Consider the following 10,782-nt stretch of genomic DNA (forward strand, 5'->3'; position numbering starts at 1 on the left):
TTGACACCAACAGAGGCAGGTTTACCTTCGGGGTCGCACGGGCCACTATTGTAGTTGGAGCGGCCAAGTTGTTCCCCCCGCCCCCCCCCCCCCCAAGATCATCTGTAACCTTCAGTACAGAGTGCCAGGGGGCACCCAGACATTACTGAGGCCATCCAAGCCCTACTGCGTGAGGCTGTCATTAGACCCACAGCCTCCCCCTTCAACAGTCCCGTCTGGCCCGTCCGCAAAAGGGATAGGTCGTGGCGCATGACGGTGGACCACCGACACTTAAAGCAGCCTCCCCCCCCTACCCGGCTACCGCAGTACCCGACACAGTCACCCTTGGAGAAGACATTGCGGGACGCCCAGATAAACCCCGGTAAGCCGTGGTGGATTTGGCCAACGCAATTTTCTCCAACCCCCTCCATCAAGATTGCCAGGAGCAATTTGAATTTACATGGGACTGGAGACAACAATTTGCCACGGCCTAATCTCCCGTGGTTTACATCAAATTCAACTTCCCCCAGAAGTGTCACTCGCCCAGTATATAGGCGATATTCTCCTGCAAGGTCCGTCAGAGACCGTTGTCTCATCAGAGGCACTTGATGTAACACATCTCCTCCCTCAGCGGACGTGGCTGGGCAACTAACATTGAAAAGGTACAGGGCCCCAGTCAGAATGTCCTGTTCCTCAGGATTCAATGGCACTCAGGCCAAAGAGACATTCCCAAATCTGCCAAAAACAAAATTTTAAACTTTGCTGTCCCCTCAAATAAAACGGACACCCAGAGATTTATCGACCTCCTAGGCTACTGGCGGCAGCATATACCCCACCTTACCATACTTCTCAGACCACTCTATAGGATCTCCCGCAAGAAAGCCACATTCTTATGGGGACCCGAGCAGCAAGCTGCTTTCCATACAGCTAAGCAAGCTGTGGAACAAGCACTGCCATTGCTCCCCGCCAGGCAGGTGTCCCTTTTGATTGCAGGTTTCGGCCAGAGACGGTCGCCGAATGGAGCCTCTGGCAGAAGACCCAAGGGCGCAGAGTCCTGCTCGGTTTCTGGACCAAGTCTCTATCTGAAGCTGCCGCTCACTGCAGACCGTTCGGGCGCCAGCTGCTGGCCTGTTACCTGGCGCTCCTCGCCACCGAACACCAAACAGGCACCGACCCTGTCGTCCTCCGCCCCCACCTGCCCATAATGCGGTGGGTCAAGTCCCCCGATTCCACCCACAAAGAGGGTCGTGCCCAGAGGTCCTCTAGAGTGAGGTGGAAATGGTATATCGCGGACCCGGCCGAACCCGGTCCAGAAGGGGTCAGCCGCCTCCACAAACAGATTATTTCATTCCCGCAGTCCCAGGACCCTGCCCAGGACATACCCGAAATCCGGCCCTCCCCCGTGTCCTGGGGCGAACCATTCGACTCTCTCGACCCTGATCACAAATTGCTTGCCTGGTTCACAGACGGATCCAGCCGCTGGAAAGGGGGAAAGCAGTACTGGAAGGCGGCGGCACTTAATCCCGCCACGGGCAAAATTTTAACCACAGAGGAGCGGGTGGTTCCAGCCAACTTGCCGAGCTGGCGGCAGTAGCCTTTACCCTGCGGGATACCACCGGCCCAGTCCACATTTACACCGACTCTTGGGCACTGGCTAACGGTATGGCTGTGCGGATGGCCCGGTGGCATCAGATGGGGTGGCAAATTCATGGACAGAGGCACTGGCGGTTCATTTGGGACCAGGCTACCCACAGAAAAATTTCAGTCCATCACGTGGATGCCCATAGCCAGAGAAACACTGACGAAGCAATACATAACGCCGCTGTGGACCAGGCTGCCCAAATATGCCGCGCCACCATTTCCCCACCAGAAACCGACCTCAGTGCGCTAGCTGCGTGGGCGCACCGCAAAGGTGGCCATCTAGGGGCCGACAGTACACGGCATTGGGTAGAACAATTTGGGGACCCCCTCAGGCTAGATCAATGCAAGACCTCTGTTGCCCACTGCCCCATCTGCCATCAGGTGAGACCCAGTGAGTTACACTGAAGCGGGTCGATAGTTCAGACTTTAATGCAAACAGTATTAAAAAGGAAAGAAAACAATAAACGCTAGGCCAAACAGGGCCGCTAACTAAAACTCTCAAATGGAAAACGAAGCCTACACTGTGGCTCAAAAGAACAACTAAGAATAAAACGAATACCGCCAGTCTTCGCAGTCAGTTGACTCGACAGTCCAGTTTCTCAGGCAAAGCGAATGGAGATAACGAAGCATGGCCAAGTCCAAGTCCCGACAAGTACTACGACAGAATGAATGGAGTTAAATACTATCACAATGAAATACAAACCCCATTTCCAGAAAAGTCGGGATATTTTCCAAAATGCAATAAAAACAAAAATCTGTGATATGTTAATTCACATGAACCTTTATTTAACTGACAAAAGTACAAAGAAAAGATTTTCAATAGTTTTACTGACCAACTTAATTGTATTTTGTAAACACACACAAACTTAGAATTTGATGGCTGCAACACACTCAACAAAAGTTGGGACAAAGTTAAAATAAGATGGAACAGTGCACAGAATATTCAAGTATCAGTTCAAAAGGAACATTTCTCAACGCAAGATTGCAGATAATTTAGGTCTTTCAATATCTGCAGTACATAATATTGTGAAAAGATTCAGAGAATTCAGAGACATCTCAGTGCGTAAAGGGCAAGGTCGGAACCACAAAGTCATGGGATCACAAAGCTGGGAACCTTGGTTCCTGTGACTTGAAAAGCTTGGAATGAATACCGGAGAAAATGTAGACTCGAGATGCTCGGTATGTAGAGTCTGGACTCACGGAATGTAGAGTCAGGATATACACTGAGAATAAAGGCACCCTCTCCTCAAACCACCAAATGTCAAAACGTCACTATTCGAATTTTGCTGGGGCCATTAATTGGTAAGATCCTTCTGTCACGCTGGAGACAGAAGGAAGAATTCATACATAGGAATTCAACGGAATATTGTTCCCTCGATGAATCACTCTAACCAGTGAATCTCATGGCCAAGGTCAGCTGCTTCCTCTCCGCTGGGAGAATCTTTGCTTGGTCGAGACTTGCTGTCACTTAGCTCGGACTTGGCCCAAATGCTGAGTGAATGATACTGAAGTGGGTCGATAGTTCAGACTTTAATGCAAACAGTATTAAAGGGAAAGAACACAATAGACGCTAGGCCAAACGGAGCCGCTAACTAAAACTCTCAAATGGAAAACGAAGCCTACACTGCAGCTGAAAAGAACAACTAAGAATAAAACGAATACCGCCAGTCTTCGCAGCCAGTTGACTTGACAGTCCAATTTCTCAGGCAAGGCGGAATGGAGATAACGAAGCGTGGCTATGTCCGTGTTCAAGTCTCGAAAAGTACTACGGCGGAATGAATGGAGTTAAATATTATCACAATGAAATAATAATTATCTGACACGTGCACATTCACGAGCGCATTTGCCGAAGCCGTGGTTGTGACAGGTTCCTATTAGTACTGAGAAATTCATCAATCTTCATTTTGAATGCTTTCTATGACGGAGTTTTCCCTGCAAATTTCAACGGTTCTCCGCCCTGGTGAAGAAATTTCTCCTCATTTCATTCCTACTGTTCAGCCTGACGCTATGACACCGGGTCCTGAGCTCCTCAGCCAGCAGAAATATTCTACCTGTATTCACCCCTCGGGCCCTGAATTTTGTGAATTTCCGTGAGATCACCTTTAATTCTAACTTGGAAAGTTAGGCTCAATCTATGTAATTCCTTCACCCTTGAGAAGCCCCACATCCCAGGAGGTTATAAGAAGATGTTGCCCCTATCATCCCTCCTCATCTAGACCCACCATATTCCCTTGCTGCACCCCTTCCCTCCACCTTTCCATGCTGACTATCTCCCCTCTATCTTTCAGTCCAGATGGAAGGTTTAGACTTGAAATATCAAGCATCCATTTCGCTCCACAGATGCTACTGTTATAATGGGGGGCGTTGGGAACGGACCCAAATGCAAGACACAGACACTGAAGTACTAGGAACAGGAACGGACAAAACTAAATAACGGGACAGGACGCAGGCTAGGAGGAGGGACAGGAAAACAGACTAGGCTGGGGAAGCAGGACCAGGACGAGGGATTGGGAACAAGGAGCCTGGGCGTGGACTCCGAGCCAGAGACTGGACAAGGACCCAGAACCTGGGTCTTGACTCGGGCTCGGACTCCAAAACCAGGCGAAGACGTGACGAGGCTCGGGTTCTTGGAGACCAGGCGAACACGAGACGAGGCTTGGGTTCTTGGGGACCAGGCGAAGACCCGAGGAGGCTCGGGTCCTTGGGGACCAGGCGAAGACCCGAGGAGGCTCGGGTTCTTGGGGACCAGGCGAAGACTCGAGGAGGCTCGGCGAGGACATGATTGGTCAAGGGTACTTCGAGGCAACTCCTGGGCAGGTCTCGGGACTACACCCCACGGATGCAAGGACAAGGAGGGACAAACCCAACCGTAGGGTAACGGCAAACGGCCTTGCTTACTCGATGGAGGCACGGGACAGGAAGGGAGCTAGGTCCGGGGTGGCTGCAAGACTCGAGGCAGTCGGTAACCTCAGTGGGCTACGAAACAGCCAAATCCATATCTCGATGACTGCACTAGCCTTCCACCGGTGGGTTGCTCCAAGAGGAGACTGACAAGAAAACCCAGTAACCACACTCGATCCCAGGGCCACTTATATTCCCAGCCCCAAGATGAGCATCAGGTCCTTATGGTTAAGTCCATCCGAAACAAGGGACAGCCAGAAGACCCAGAGTCTGGAGTCCGCAGACCAGACGGTGAACCGGAGTGCGGACTTTGGACCGGACCATGACAGCTACCTGAACTACTGAGCCCCTCCAGCATCTTATTTGTTGCTTCAGATTCCAGAATTTGCAGTGACTTGTGACTCCATGAAGTTGTCTGGAGAATATCTGTAGCACTGCCTCCATGGCAAATGTATCCCTTTTTTTAATATATATAAGGGCACCAAAACTAACCAGTAACCATCTTAAAAGGTCCCACATAATTACAATATAAAAGCACTTCTCTTCTTTTGGGTAAATGGTGCTCATCAGCCGTGTTTGGCAGCTCATTTAGGAGAAGGAAAACTCTGATCTCAAACCTCCACTGCCTTGTGGCTATACCCACGCATGGGATAAGCTTTGGAAGGGAAACATCTGGAGCTGAAGTCCCTAAGGCAGGCCTAAATTGAGTTCAACACTGAGTGGCAACTCCTGCAATGGTGCTGGTGCCAAATTGTATCAGACTCTGGGTTCCTTTGCGTTCATCAGATGTGTGGAGAGGGGGTGCTTGCTATATGGGCATCAGCTTGTCCTCCATATTGTACTGACCCGGCTTGCTTATCTAGATAGCTGGGATGCAATGTCCGTGGTCAACCCTGACTGATGGAGGCCTCATCTCCTCCACTCTTGTATTGAAGCCCAAATCATTTGCCTTCCTAATGCATTGTGGTAATGGCTGTTAATTTTAACTGACCTTTATATATGGACACTAACAATCCTCCAATAAGTGCTTCATATTTTTCAAGTTCATATTTCATTTGCCATGTTTTCCCACACTCATTTGTTTGTATTTTCTTAAAACCTATGTACATCCTCCTCCTACTCATGATTCTAGATGGTTTGTATCATCAGAAAACTTGGAGTTTGGACATTTGCTCTCCTCAGCCAAATTATTGATATTAAATATTATTAGATGTGCCCGAGCACTGATCTCTGATGTTTTATTTTCTAGTTAGTAAGTAAACCAGAACTGTTCTGTTGTGTATTACATATTTCAGTAATACTTGAGTAATATTTTAAGTATATTTTTTGATTAAGCATTCTTCATTGTTTACAAAATGCATTGCAGATTATATGTAAAAGTATGTAAATAGCATACGTTATTAGGCCACCACGTCGTACATATGCGCCTTGCTGAAAATGAAGAACAGAGTTAAACTTGCATTCCCAGGTCCCTTGTTTTCCTTTCAATTAGTTTTTTATGTTTTGGAGTTACAAAACATAACATTGGTGATGAGGAAGTTTTAAACAAACCTGATATGACTACTTACCTGTAGAAGTGCAGTGAGACACTTGAGTTAAAAAAAAGTGCTGTGAGAAATGGTCAAGTAAAAATAAATACAGTGCAAGTCATGCTTCTTCAGAAAGGACATGTTTGTGTTAAAAAAGGAAGAAAAAGAGGATAAATTTGTGGGTTCATATACAGTGATTATCAGGTGATATTAGTCATAAATATAAAAAAAAGCTGAAATGTCTGGCTACGTTGGAAAGATAGATGCATGCAATTACAAAAGAGATAACTGGATTACGTACACTGAACAAATTGAACAATATTTAAAAGAAAATGGAATAGCCAATGAGAAACAAGTACCAGTTTTGTTGTGTGCATTAGGTGGAAAAGCATACAGGTTGCTTAGAAGTTTGACCACTCCAACTAAGCCGGCTGAAATGAGCTTTGCAGATATGAAGATAAAGCAGGCTATTTTAGAAAAAAAAACATTGTTGATTGCAGAACACTCTAGGTTTCAAAAGCAGAATCAAAAGGAAGGTGGGACCATTTCAGCACACATAGCTGAATTGAAGCAATTGTCTGACCATTGTCAGTTCTGTGGCGGGCTTAATTATACATTGAAAGATCATTTATTTTGTGGATTCTTACAAGAAGGCATTCCAAAATGGTCCTAACTGAGCACAACATATATTTAAATGAGCAGTTGAAATAGCTATATCAATGTAAACTACACATATAGACACACACAAAATGCTGGAGGAACTCAGCAGGCCAGGCAACATCTATGGAAAAGAGTACAGTTGACATTTTCGGCAAGACCCTTCAACAGGACTGCTGAGTTCCTCCAGCATTTTGTGTGTGTTGCTTGGATTGCCAGCATCTTCAGATTTTCTCTTGTTTGGGATGCCTTTCAGTTGCAGAAAGTTGAAAGTGAGAGTGAACAAAATTGCAATGTCCAAATAGAAACTGGTCTGGCCGATCAAATTTTGTTACTACTGTGGCAGGGGCTCACATATACCAGATCAATATTGATTTCAAGGTAAAGTTTGCAGAAAATGCAATGAAATAGAACATATTGGATTCTCCAGGAGGCGCTCATAGAGTGAGGTTACTTCTTGGCTTTGCTCCATTACCATTTCACTTTATATCCATCAGCACCTCTATTTAACCTACTTTTATCTACACTAAAAGACTAAAAGACTCATACAATAGAATTTTTTTTCTTTTTTCTTTTTTGTAAGATTGGATTCTAAATTTTGAAGATATGAGTAAAGAAACAAGTACAAGACCTAAACCTCGAGACCCTAAATCTGTAAAAGGCGCTGATGACAATGGGGAAAAAAACCTGATCCTAAACAACCTGAATTAACCTATGATATAATGTTGAATCCATTCCGTGAACAATCTAAAGAAATAGGCCAAAGTGTTAGAGAAGAGATTAAGTTGATTACAGATTCTATTAATTTTCTTGACCACGAAGTTAAACGGCAACAAAACAAAATTACTGAACTCAAGGAGGAAACTCCGAAGAGAGATCAAAAACTTGAGAGCTTGGAACTAAATTTTCTTTGACAGATAAACAGCTGGAGAGTCTTAAATCCAAGATTATTGATCTTGAAAATCGATCCAGAAGACAAAACTTACGTAAAATTGGTCTCCCTGAGGATGTTGATAAAGGAGACCCTAGAGTATTCTTTTCTGGACTTTTAAAGGCTGCATTCAGTTCTGAATTCCCAGATGATCCTCCTTTGCTTGATCGTGCTCATCATATTTTACATCGAAAACCAGATTCCCAATCTAAACCGAGACCAATAATTATCTGATTCCACTATGTTCATGTCAAAGAGCAACTCATTCAATGGCAGGGAATAATTAAATTTCAAGATTATCAGTTCCAGTTGGTTGAGGATTTCAGTCCCGAAGTGATGAGGGCGCGACTGGCTTTCAAACCTCTGATGTCGAAATGTTACCAAAAAGGTCTCAAACCAGCTTTTTTGTACCCTGCTGGTCTAAGAATTTCTCCTCTGAACAGCCAGCGATGTTTCTTTAATTCCATAAGTGCTGCTCGAAGTTTCTTGGAGGAACTTGAATCAGAAGCCACGGTCTAATTAATGTACGACTCTTGTAATATTGGTTTCGATTTTTCGTGTTTTCTCAAAACCTATAATTCATTTATGAAGGTTGACCTTTATAAGTTTAAGATTTCTGGTTTTGATTGGTAGCATTGGTATTTTTCATATTTTACCTAAATTTCCCTTTATTGGCAGATTCGTTTTTTTTTCTTTCCTTTTATTTTGTTAATTTATAAATTTATGATTTCTGAAACAGTTGTTATCGGTTGGATTTTAACTCTTTTATTGTACATGGGGGAATATCATGTTTTTTTCCCTTCGTATAAGCATGATGGTGTTTTGTCTTCTTCTTCCCACAATACCTTTTGTTTTTTTTACTGTGCCATCTTTTTAGGTTCCTCGTCCCATAATACTTTTCTTTTCCCTGATGACCCTTTTCTTCATTTAGCTATTCTCCCTTATTCAATATTTAATAATATGTATTGGTGTCTCTTTATTATTATTTCAGAAACTATAATACGAAGGTATTTTATTTTATTGTATCTGTTAAATTGTTTTCTTTTTCGTTGTTATAGTGTAGTTTTTCTTCTGTTTTGGATTTTAGGTGGTCTTCTTACCAACATATATTTTGTGAACTGCCTTCTGGAGAAATGGGGGTAGATTTAGTGCTAGTTAGCTTTCTGGCTTTTTCTTGGCTTAGTTCTGTTTTCTTTCAGGTGGTGGGTGGGGGGACCTTTACTATTAGTTTGTTTTTCAATTGGGCTAATTTAGAACTACAAAAATGTCTGCAGTGTCATAACTTCCATTTCCTTTCTAAATGCTGGTTCCTCTTCTGATTTCATGAGTTTACACTCTGGTTAACTCTTCACATACCAGAAGGCTGATTCTTGGTAAATATGGCTCAGAGGATTAATTTTGTTTCTTGGAATACAAATGGATTAAAACATCCGATTAAAAAAAAAAAGATTTTTTAAAGTATTCCAAAGAATGAATGCTCATATTATTTTTGCACAAGAAACACATGTGAGGAAAGAGGATAATCAGCGCTTTTTTAAGTTTTGGAAGGAACAACAGTATCACCCAAACTCCAAAGCTAAAGTGAAAGGATTTGCATTTGTGCATCAGGATACTTTCTCTCACCCAAATGGTAGATTCTCGTTAATTACTGGTTTACTTTTTAATAGAAAAGTTGTTATGGTTAATGTTTATGCCGCAAATGTGGATTATCCTGAATTTTTAAGTAATTATTTATTTACCTCCTTTCCTAATTTAAATGATTATATGTTGATAATGGGTGGTGATTTTAATTGTTGCTTAAATCCCTCGATGGATAAATCTATATCTACTCAGGCTTTACCGAATAAGTCGGCTACACTTATTGACTTGTTTCTGATTGATTCGAGAATCTCAGAGATCTGAAGATTTCTACATCCTAAGGATAAAGAATTTTCATTTTTCTCACATGTACATCTACTTATTCTAGGATTGACTATTTTTTTTTTACAGACTCTCATTTAATTCCATCCGTGATTGATTGTAACTATGACATTATTGCCATTTCTGATCACGCACCATTGAATCTCTCTATCAAGTTAATGGACATATCTTCTAATACTAGCCAATGGCATCTTAATTCTAATTTGCTTCAAGATTTGGATTTTGTAAAATTCATTAAAGATCAGATTGACTTTTTTTTTTAACTAATGCTACCGATGAAAATTTCAGTGGGGTTATATGGGACACGTTTAAAGCATATATCCATGGTCAGATTATTTCCTACTCTGCTGGATTGAAAAAACGTAATAAGGATGAAATACTTGTGTTGATTGACAAAATCAAAGAGATTGATAAAAAAATATGCCATTGCTCCTAATGAAGAGCTTTACAAACAGAGTTGAACTTCATATGGAGCACAGTTTACTCTTAACATCGTCAATTGAAAGCCAACTAATGAAAACAAATGAGTTTTATATACACAGTGATAAATCTGGTAAATTATTAGCTGCTCAATTAAAAACAGCTTCGGTTAAATGTCAAATTATTAAGATTCGTAAACCTGATGATACTTTGACAGTTGATCATGACGAGATAAGTAAATCTTTTCAAGAATTTTATACATCTTTGTATCAGTCAGAATTCCCTCATGATCCCAATGAGATGTATACTTTTTAAGGAAATGGAACTTTCCGAAATTGACGCCCGAAGAACGTTTAAAATTAGAAACACTTATTATGGATGAAGAAATAAAGGGTGCTATTTCTTCAATGAATTCTGGCAAATCACCCGGTCCAGATGGCTATACAGTAGAATTGTTTAAGTCTTTCCCCTCGGTTGTGCGGCATTTTTAAAGATGCAATTAGTATACGTAAACAACCACAATCAATTTATAGAGCCTCTATTTCGCTAATTTAAAAAAAAATAAGGATCCTACTGAATCTGCATCATATAGACCTATATACTTATTGAATATAGATTCTAAGATTTTTTCTAAAATGTTAGCATCTGGGTTAGAAAAGGTATTACCTCAAATTATTCCTGTGGATCAAACTGGATTTATTAAAAATCATTATTCATCTTTCAATATTAGGACATTGATGAATATTGTTTATACTCCTTCACTTAGAACTCCAGAATATGTCATTTCATTAGATGCTGAGAAAG

The sequence above is a fragment of the Mobula birostris genome, chromosome 19 (genome assembly GCF_030028105.1).
Source record: "Mobula birostris isolate sMobBir1 chromosome 19, sMobBir1.hap1, whole genome shotgun sequence".
Lineage (NCBI taxonomy): Eukaryota > Metazoa > Chordata > Chondrichthyes > Myliobatiformes > Myliobatidae > Mobula > Mobula birostris.